Genomic DNA, 11,264 nt, shown 5'->3' with positions numbered 1-11,264 from the left:
GGACGTACACCCACCGCCCCGCCCGCCTTTGCGGAGGTAAGCTTGTTTACGGAGACATACCCCCGCTCCGTCGCACGCTGTACCACCCCACCTTTCGGGCGAATGACGGCCGAAGACTATGGAGTCGGCGGAATAAGTTAACGTAGGGACCTCCCCTTTAAAGAGACAGAGCCACACAAAGCCGATTATCGTCCTCATGGCCAACGGATGCAGTTGGGCCACGACAAGATTCATGGCTTTGATGATGGCCACGACGTGCTCGTTCAAAGGAAACCGGAGCCCATACTCCAACTGCCTGAGGTACACGCCGATATGGCCCGGGGGAGGGCAACAGACCACCTGACCCTCCTCGGGGATAACAATTCTATACCCCTCACCGAAGGAGAAATGATCTCCGAAAAGGGTCCCTCCGGAACTGCTTGCGAATTTATTTGTCCAGGCACGGTCGAGGCCAGTCCTGCAGGCCTCACCATGATCCGGGATGGCCGCCCTCTCACCATCAACAGGAGCCCTCTCACCATCGTCATTAGCATCCTCATCCTCCCCTTCCTCCGGGATGGACACAAAGCCAACTACGGGAGAAGGAGACCTAGGGCCCCCAAACCTTAGCGGGATGGCCTCTAATATCTCCTCCTCGTCGGGACGCGACGGGAACCCCGCGCGAAGTGCTAGTCCCGGCATCGGCGACACATGTTTACAACAAATTACTAGCAAGGAAAATAAAAAGTTTGCTTGTTTACCTTAAAGAAAAAACACTCGCCGGATCAAATACTCCAAAGATCAAGAAGATGAAGGAAGCCCTCGAGAGTATAGAAAGATGAAGATTTTAGGGAAAATTTGAGAAAATGAAATCAGTGACCAAAATCACGGAAAAACTGCCCTATTTATAGGAAAAAAGCCCATAAAGAAGGACCAATCGAGCACGACCCATGGAGCGACAAACCAATCGGCGAAAGCGGACACGTGTCGAGCATGCAACCACGGAATGTCAATCGTCGCAATGCTTAAACGTCAATCAATGCAACCGTGACCAAGCGTCTTCAACACGCCCATTCACATCTCTTCGACTATTCATCTTCCTCAAACAAATTCCTAGGTATCCGGTCACCGCATTCCACCCGATCAACCAAGCCAGGAAAGCACGGCGGGGGGGGCAAAATCAACCGACTCTCGGCATTGGTCTCGGCCAGCGTCATATTCTTTTCCACATCGGATGCCCTTTACGCATCCATGTGGAGGGGGATATGGTATACGATGCGGCCTAACAAGAGCCGCGCCGATGCGAGAAGAAGAAGCCGATCTGAAAAAATTTTAAAAATACTTATGCGAAATATATGCTCAACGTACATCGGAGCCCATACCACGGCATAGACTACGCTGGGGGCAAATTGATGGGGCATATTCTGCACCGCTGACCAAGTCAACACATTGAGCAAGGTCAAAGATATCCACAGCAAGTGATGCGTGTCATTTATATGATGTTTTACATCTCCTTTTACACGCATTTCAGAGCTCAATTATGCCATATATGCCCATATTTCTCTATTTTCCTCTACTTTCGTGCTCTTGTACTTTGTTGCGAAAATGTGGAGAATTTAGCGAAATCAAGCCAATCGTCCCGAGTAAGCTGCATTGCAAATGACGTAAAGGAACCGCTTAAGGAACAAGCTTGGTGCGCAATCCAAGGCCCGAAAGACGAATCCACGAGTTTAAAGAAGTCAAGTAGCAGCTAATCCGGTCGATCGACTATCATCTTTGGTCGATCGACCACCTATCGGATCCCAGAAGCTACTGTTGCTGAGTATTCAGTCGATCGACTAGCATCTTCAGTCGATCGACCAGAATTCGAGACCCAGACGAGAATTAAAAGATTTAGAAACTCAAAGCCCGTGAGGTTTTAGGTTTAGGAAATAGTTGTTGCGTTTATTTTCTATATAACGTAACATAACTATCAGAGAATGGATCATCAAGTCTTTTAGGAGTAATTTTACATCAAGTTTCACAAATTATCAGTTTTAGTTTATTTCGGACAATTAGGGTTTGGATATCGATTCTTGCTTGGAATTCGCCTTTATTCTTAATCGTTTCCTCCGAATTTTCGGTATTGTTTTGCCCTAATCTTAAGTTTATCGTTTATTGCCTTCATTGTTAGATTAGAATTGATAGTTAGCGATCCCAAGCCAATTATCGTTTCATCGTCGTCGTTATTTGTTTCAAGTATGAATTCCATAATTGTCATTAGTCTTATTGCTGTTTTTACCTTCGTCATGAGTAGCTAAACCTATAGTGCTAGGATGTAGGCGATTTATGGCTAGGCGGCAATAGGGTAGACACGGACTGAACCCGCGTGTCAGTCGATCGACTGACATAGTTGGTCGATCGACTGACCTCGTAAGGTTACCTTCGTTTTAATTGTTTTTAAACTTGTATTTAACGAACCGAATGCATGCGACCAGTTAGATACCTCTTTTGTGGCTGACCCATTAGACCGAAAGGTAGGGTAGGTTATGTGACCGTCAATTAATTCGACTGAACTATGCTAAGATCGAAAGATAGGTATAGTTTAGACCTTTAGTCGCTTTTCAGGACGAGAGTCAGTATTAGTGACATTAGGGACCTATAGCGAGATCGAGAGATGCTATCTGTTAGGAGTGGACCGAGAGGACCTCTTATTTCCCGCCTTACCTGTGTTTGATTCAGACCGACCTAGTTTGCTGCCGCCGAAGCTGTAATGACCCGAACATCCTAGTACCTTTCCTTTATCTGTTTAATTCGTTTTTTTTGTTTAATTTCTTTTATTGTTATTAGTTATAGACCAATTCAACCAACCCCCATAATAGTTACCTTAGACTGATCATAGAACAACTAAAGTTTACAACTGCCTCCTTGTGGATCGACCCTGTTACCACTAGCCTAGGTTAGTCTTAATAGGAGTTTATAAATTTTATCTTTGGTACTCACAACGACGGGTATCAAATTTTGGCGCCGTTGCCGGGGAGGCAATAGTCCTAATTTTAGTTGTCTTTATTTTTAGTCTTTCTTAGTTTAAGGAACATCCGTTCCTTAGACTGTTCTTATTTTTTGTTGTAGTTTCCTCTTATGCGCAGGTCTCAGGGTGGTCCATTACTGCCGTTTGATCCAGAGATTGAGAGATCTTTGCACGTTAAGAGGAGGTTATTTCAAGAACAACAGCTGGAAGAGCCCAGTTCTCATTCTAGCTTTTACGAGAACGAGCTGTTCGAGGAGAATCCACCCTCTTCACCCGTTTCTACATCTTCAGTTGAGACAGTTACTTCTCCAGAATTTTCAGTCATGGCCGAGGAAGCGAGTATAGCTAGTTTTTCCGAGCCGACGGCCGCGAACTTGTATAAAGGGTTCGAACTCCTGGGAGGCCGAAAAATTCGAACCAAAACCAGCCTACATCACTATGGTAGAGAGAAACCAGTTTGGGGGAGCTGCAAATGAAGATGCGGCCAAACATATGGAGACCTTCATTGACTCTCGCGCTCCATTCCCCCACCACCGGTGTGACCCGACCGATCAAGGAGACTATGTTTATCTTCTCCCTTCGCGATGCTGCAAGGGAATGGTATAGAGATCTGGACCGAGCTGCTTTGGAAATTACTGATTGGAATACATTGGCATTGGCGTTCTACAAGAAGTACTTTTCTGCTTCGAGGACGATCGCTATTAGAGCCCAAATCACGGGTTTTAAACAAGGGCCAGATGAAAATTTCCATGAGGCATGGGTCCGATTCAAGAAGTTGGTGCGAACCATACCGCACCATGGGTTTGCTAAGTGGAGTTTGTGCAATCATTTCTACAATGGGTTGTACGACGATCAGAGGGCCATTTTGGATGCTGCAGCCAATGGGAGATTTGCTGAAAATCTAGGAGCAACCAAAGGGTGGAAGATCATTGATGATCTAGCTACCCACAAGGCCGAGTATGGGAATTCGAGAGGGAACCAGAGGAGAGCTGCTGAATCCTCCTCTGTTGCTGCACTTGAGGCTCTTACCGCGAGATTCGACAAATATGAGCTAGGGGGAGCATCTAAAGGTGGGATGTACCAAGTCAATGCTGTGCAGGACGGTCCCTTCGTCTGTGAAAGGTGTGGAGTTGAGGGCCATGTCTCGAAAAATTGCCCTAGTCCCTTTGAATCATGTGCTGCCTTTCAACACTATAGGCAGACAAACACCTACTACGAGCCACCACATCCGAACCTGAGTTGGAGAAGCCAGAATGTTCAAAACCCAACTCAACCTCCACCACAGCAGCAGCCATATGTGCCGCCTCATCAAAAGCAACAGCAGTATCAAAAGCCTCCTTATGTGCCGCAACAACAACAATCACAAAATTCTGAGTTTGCAGAGCTCAAGAATCTGTTGCTGAAGGAGTCCCAAGCAAGAGAGGCCGGGATGAAGCTATTAGAAAGCCAAATTGCTCAATTGGCTAGTAAGAATAACACTCGAGCTCCCGGGCACTTACCTACTCAACCCGAACAAAAGGAGACCCTAAATGCCATCACATTGAGGAGCGGGTCCACCCTTGACGGTCCTGCCATGGTTGAGGATGCTGTTGGGAAAGATAAGCCAGAAACAAGCAAAGAGAAAGCTTCAACGAACAATTCAAAGAAAAAGGCGTCACAGAATTTCATCGATCGATCGAAGTACCTAGTCGATCGATCAAACACGGGTTCCGTGGAGCTTCGAATGTGCATTCCAATCGATCGATCGAGGGGGTGGTCGATCGACCACCAACACTGCTGATATTGAAGAGTCTCGTCCTTTAATGCCAAATAATTTACGAGACCACTTGTTTCGGGGTACCACGATCCCGAAGGTTTTAGGGGCAGACCCAAATGCTGATGGGTCAGTCCCAGTTCCGAAGTTCGATCCAATGACGGTCAATGGGTCTCATTTGAGACGGTCTGAGGAAGGGTCTAACTTCAACAAAGAGAAGGTGACGGACTTTCAGCCAAAGTCCAAGGACGCCGGCGCGCGCGAATTAGAAGAGAGGGCTAAGGTGCTCCTTACAGCCCCATACCCGGAGAGACTCGTGCCGACCAAAGAACAGGTATCTTTCAATAAGTTTGAGAAAGTTATCCGTAGTCTTAATGTGCAAGTCCCCTTCCTCGAGTTAGTTAACCAAGTACCCGCTTACACCAAATTTATGAAACAGTTGTTGTCAAAGAAAAAATCACTTGAACATGTTCATACTGTTGCGTTAACTAAAGAGTCTTGCTCTTACCTGTCTCACACTGCGCCCCATAAGTTAGAAGACCCGGGCAGTTTTTCCGTCCCTTGTAGCATAGGTACCTTTTCTATCGAAAAGGCTTTATGTGATTTAGGAGCTAGCATAAGTGTCATGCCCTTAAGCCTAGCTAGAAGGCTGAAACTGACCAGGTTTGCAATTACTGAGATGACAGTTCAGATGGCTGACCGATCTGCGGTCGAACCCATAGGAGTCCTAGAGGACGTACCCGTCCAAATAGGGAAGTTTTTCTTCCCTGTTGACTTTGTTGTCCTTGACATGCCTGAGGACGACCATATTCCCATCATTTTGGGTAGGCCATTTCTGCACACTGCTGGTGCAGTCATCGATGTCGGTAAAGGTACCTTGACTTTCAAAGTGGGAAAGCACTCCATTGTTTTTGCCCAACCGGCTAAGAAAAAGGATCCCATGTGGCCTGTCACCTGTAACACGGTTTCTGAAAAGAAATCGTACTTTGTGCTTCCTGAATCGACCGTCCCTATTACTACTGCTGTATTAACCCCTCCGCCCCAGATTGGGAGCAAGAAGGAGGAAGACTTTGTTGTTTTAGATAATGCAGAGCTGGTTTGGGAAGGAAGAGCCGCCGGATACTCCAAATGCGATGAGCCCATCGTTTCGAGAGGAGGTCTTGGATGCCTAAGTTATGGGACTGACGAGGAAGTGGAAGATGAGCCAGTTAAAGTGAGATGGGCAGATTTGGAGTCCGACGATTCCGAGGAAGTCCTTGATTGGGGAGATGACGAAGCTGATCAGCTGAATTCCCCGACTGTCGAAGCTGAGAAGGGTGCAACTGACAAGATGAGCACCATTGAGGCTACCTCTAGTAGCCAGGAGCCGACGAAGTGGGCCATCCCTTGGTCCTTTTTGATCAACTATTAGTTGATCAAATTTCGTTATAAACTTCATTTTATTGCTTTCGAACTATTTTTTATTGCTTTTGTGTGCGCGAAAACTTCGCTTTTATTTTGTTTGCTTAGGATTTTTAAGTACTTTAGACTTCGTTCGGGTTTTGCGCAATTTTGGGCGCGTCTTTTGTGTATTTGCAGGTATTTAGAGCTTTTTAGCTCGAATCATTGAGCAATTACGAAGAAATTAGACGCTGCTGCAGTGTTTTCAGTCGATCGACTATTATCCTTGGTCGATCGACTGAGTTGCGGGTTACAGGAGCTACTGTTCACGACCATCCGTCGATCGACCGCCTTTTAGGTCGATCGATCGACTCTGCTCGCTTCTCTGTTCTTTCACGACCTCTCCCCTGCTGTGTTTGGTCGATATGCGGACCTAAGGGAGTTTTCTACTCCACTTTATTTTCCGTCGAATTGTCTATTTCTTCTTTTGTCTCAATTGTGCACAATTTTTACGTTCCAAATTTGCTTTCTCTCAGTCTTATGCGTGGTTTTGATTGTTTTTCGGCACTCTTATCGGTAGCAGATCTGCTGCCACTCGAAACCTCCTAGCTCACGCTGGTTTGGGGAGGTTTCCTTTGCTGCGCTTAAAGTCTTGTGAGTTCCCAAGTCTTTACTTTACGTCTTTGTTTTTATTTCCCTTTTTCTCGCAAATTCCCGTTTTCCATTTCTCTTCATTACATGATTTTGCACAATGGGGACATTGTGCGATTTGGTTTGGGGAAGGGTTTTGCGTCGCACTTCATTCATTCGTTTGCATTCACGTTTACATTTCAGTTTCCATATTGTTTTTTTCATTTTATATATATATACCAAAAATTCAAAAAAAAATTGAAAAATTTCAAAAAATTCCATAAAATGCACGTTTATTTTAGCATATAGGTCGAGTCGGAACGGTAGTATTTCTATGATGATTTAGCATTTGCACCTGTTTTGCCTGAGCCTTGCTAGACTTACATGTTATTAGTAGAATCATAAATGCATATCTACGAATTTTCGTTAATTTATTTGCTGAGCCTGAGACTTGACTTTAATAATTGGCAAGCTACATCATATATTCTGAGTTTTTAGAGCTTATAACTGGTGTCATTCATGACCAGTTCATCTAGGAATGTGAGTAGTACTCCTTATGAGACATGTTTCCTTAATTTGCATAATTATGAATTTGATCTACTTAATACCTGTACGCATTCGGTTTGTGGTTAGTTGACACATGTGGTAGAGGTCTCCTTTTTTCATTTTACCCATAAGCTTCACTATGCCAAAAATATCCTTTTTGTCCTACTTACTACATCCTACATTTAGCCTGTCCTTTGTCAAGCTAGTAGCCTGTGTCCCTGGGATTGTTACTCATTTTTGGTGGTATTTGCTCTATTGAGATGTTGTTGGGAAATGAAAAGAAGGAAAGAAAGAAAAAGAAAAGAAAAAAAAATGAAAAAAAGAGGTCCTGTACTGTTCAGTTGGGTCGATCGACTGCCAATTTTAGTCGATCGACTGAGATTCGAGAAAGAAAATCAATTCGCATGTTTTAATCCTTATCTTTTGGCGATTTTTGCTCCCATGTTCCATTTATATTCCTATGGGGAGTTTATTGATTTAATAGTTTGGAGATTGTGAGTTTTGTGCTTGCTATAGCACCGTTTGGTTTGTTTATGAGCAAGAAGTTGGATGTTGTTCCTTTGGTTCCGTTTTGGTACTAGCTTGATCACCTGTACCTCCACTTTACCATAAAATGTTTTGCCTCTTCTTACCCATACCTCACATTTCCATAATTATACCTCGGCATGTGTCAATGGTCATCTGTTTGGTTGGAATGCGTATGTACGGTCATAGAGGTCGTCTTCATAATTTATTGCTGGCATGTTTTCATAGGTCGTAGTTAGGTGAGGGTCACTACAAATTTTAATTCTTTCTATCTTACAAATATATCACCTGTGCTTAATTGAGTGATTTGAGCGACCCGTGAGAGTCCAATTTGATAAGTCTGTACAGTTGACGGTTCAGCAGTTTTTGACGACTTTATAATTCGTTTGCATGATTCATATTACTAGTTGATTGTTGGTTGTGCATTAAATTGGTTTAGGCCTTACAGTTTGCATTTCGCTCTGAGTTTGAACTCGTTCCATTAGGTCATTAGATCGAGTCTAGTTCTTGCTTGGGGACAAGCAAGGTTTGGTTTGGGGAGATTTGATGCGTGTCATTTATATGATGTTTTACATCTCCTTTTACACGCATTTCAGAGCTCAATTATGCCATATATGCCCATATTTCTCTATTTTCCTCTACTTTCGTGCTCTTGTACTTTGTTGCGAAAATGTGGAGAATTTAGCGGAAATCAAGCCGAATCTGTCCCCGAGTAAGCTGCATTGCAAATGACGTAAAGGAACCGCTTAAGGAACAAGCTTGGTGCGCAATCCAAGGCCCGAAAGACGAATCCACGAGTTTAAAGAAGTCAAGTAGCAGCTAATCCGGTCGATCGACTATCATCTTTGGTCGATCGACCACCTATCGGATCCCAGAAGCTACTGTTGCTGAGTATTCAGTCGATCGACTAGCATCTTGATCGATCGACTGAATCGAGACCTGCGAAGAATTAAAAGATTTAGAAACTCAAAGCCCGTGAGGTTTTAGGTTTAGGAAATAGTTGTTGCGTTTATTTTCTATATAACGTAACATAACTATCGTGAGAATGGATCATCAAGTCTTTTAGGAGTAATTTTACATCAAGTTTCACAAATTATCGCTTTTAGTTTATTTCGGACAATTAGGGTTTGGATATCGATTCTTGCTTGGAATTCTCGCTTTATTCTTAATCGTTTCCTCCGAATTTTCGGTATTGTTTTGCCCTAATCTTAAGTTTATCGTTTATTGCCTTCATTGTTAGATTAGAATTGATAGTTAGCGATCCCAAGCCAATTATCGTTTCATCGTCGTCGTTATTTGTTTCAAGTATGAATTCCATAATTGTCATTAGTCTTATTGCTGTTTTTACCTTCGTCATGAGTAGCTAAACCTATAGTGCTAGGATGTAGGCGATTTATGGCTAGGCGGCAATAGGGTAGACACGGACTGAACCCGCGTGTCAGTCGATCGACTGACATAGTTGGTCGATCGACTGACCTCGTAAGGTTACCTTCGTTTTAATTGTTTTTAAACTTGTATTTAACGAACCGAATGCATGCGACCAGTTAGATACCTCTTTTGTGGCTGACCCATTAGACCGAAAGGTAGGGTAGGTTATGTGACCGTCAATTAATTCGATCAACTATGCTAAGATCGAAAGATAGGTATAGTTTAGACCTTTAGTCGCTTTTCAGACGAGAGTCGATTAGTGACATTAGGGACCTATAGCGAGATCGAGAGATGCTATTCGTTAGGAGTGGACCGAGAGGACCTCTTATTTCCCGCCTTACCGTGTTTGATTCAGACCGACCTAGTTTCTTTGCCGCCGCCGAGTCGTAATGACCCGAACATCCTAGTACCTTTCCTTTATCTGTTTAATTCGTTTTTTTTGTTTAATTTCTTTTATTGTTATTAGTTATAGACCAATTCAACCAACCCCCATAATAGTTACCTTAGACTGATCATAGAACAACTAAAGTTTACAACTGCCTCCTTGTGGATCGACCCTGTTACCACTAGCCTAGGTTAGTCTTAATAGGAGTTTATAAATTTTATCTTTGGTACTCACAACGACGGGTATCAGCAAGTCAACGACTTATACAGCCTGGCCGATGCAGCCCATCGGCCTGTTAGCCTGGGTCTCGGCGTGACCCGCCAAATGGGACACATACCCGCGTACTCATATCCAAGACCCCTCGGCGGCGAGTCAACACGGCCCGCCGGCCTGCCATAGGTATCTCGGCCGAGGGGTAGATCAGTCTTTCCACCTGCTAGCCACTTGGCCACTTGGCCACTACGTGACAAAAGGTGAAAGCCTATAAATACTCCTCAACCTTCATTGAGGAAAGGATCCCACAACTAAAACCTAAATACACTATTCATCTGGTAATATCTCCCTTATCTCTCTACAATACGTATCTAGCCAAGTAACACAGCTTAATCCTTTAAGTTTACTGACTTGAGCGTCGGAGTGAGTACGCTTGGCACACACCAAGCCCTCGCCTGCTTCATTGTTGCAGGAGAGGCCGAGAGGGACGACAGAAGCAAGAAGGGTTCAACTCAAGACATTATTCTACAAGCCACGGGTGGTAACTAATAACTGCTCTGGAAATTACACCCGGAACAGAACTAAAACCTAGAAAGACAAGGACTGAAAGAACTCCAAAATAGAGACGGACAAACGGATCTCATCAGAAGGGAAACTTTTATTGATTAACTCATAAAGTTTCATAGTAAGAATTGATAAATAAAGCTATTTGAGGGCTTACCATCGGTCAATCGTCGATAGAAGCCCCAGATTTGATTGATTGGAGGCTAGAGTTTTTAGAGAAAAGATTTTGTAAAACTATTTGATAACATTAAAACTTGGGAGATACAGTGAGAGACCAGGTTTCCATACCCTTTTATTTGTATTTCGTGACCTTTTTGTTGTTATCGTGACATAGTAATTTAATACATATTTACATAATAAATGTAATCATTTTATCTTTAATCATAATTTGTATTTAATTTATTACCTTTAGTACCACTTTTTCTTAAAATTGTAAAATAGTCTCTCAGTAAACTTATTGCGAGACCATCTCTCAGAAGACCTACTCTGCTACTCGTTTGATAAAAGGGTAACGCCGTTGTAACGGGTGTTCATTGATCCAAATTTTATACCGAAAAATAAAAGAAAAAGGGTATTGAAAAGTAAAATTGATATTATTGAACCATCCATTTCTTTAAGGAAATAGAAAGGATCTAAAATAGTTTTTGAAAGGATTGAAAACTTGGAAGGGAAATAAATAAGGATATCTTTTTATCAATTGGTCTTGGTATAGACGGGTGGGGTGACAGACGGGTACAAGGTGGGGCCACCCCATGTGCTTCCCACTTTATGGCAAATGGGTATTTTATGAGGGGAAATGGTATCCGTCTATACGTATAGACGGATAGTGTCCGTCTATAATGAGAATTTGC

Source organism: Silene latifolia, chromosome 3 (genome assembly GCF_048544455.1).
Source record: "Silene latifolia isolate original U9 population chromosome 3, ASM4854445v1, whole genome shotgun sequence".
In the NCBI taxonomy this organism is placed as follows: Eukaryota; Viridiplantae; Streptophyta; class Magnoliopsida; order Caryophyllales; family Caryophyllaceae; genus Silene; species Silene latifolia.
This window is presented reverse-complemented; position numbering follows the sequence as displayed.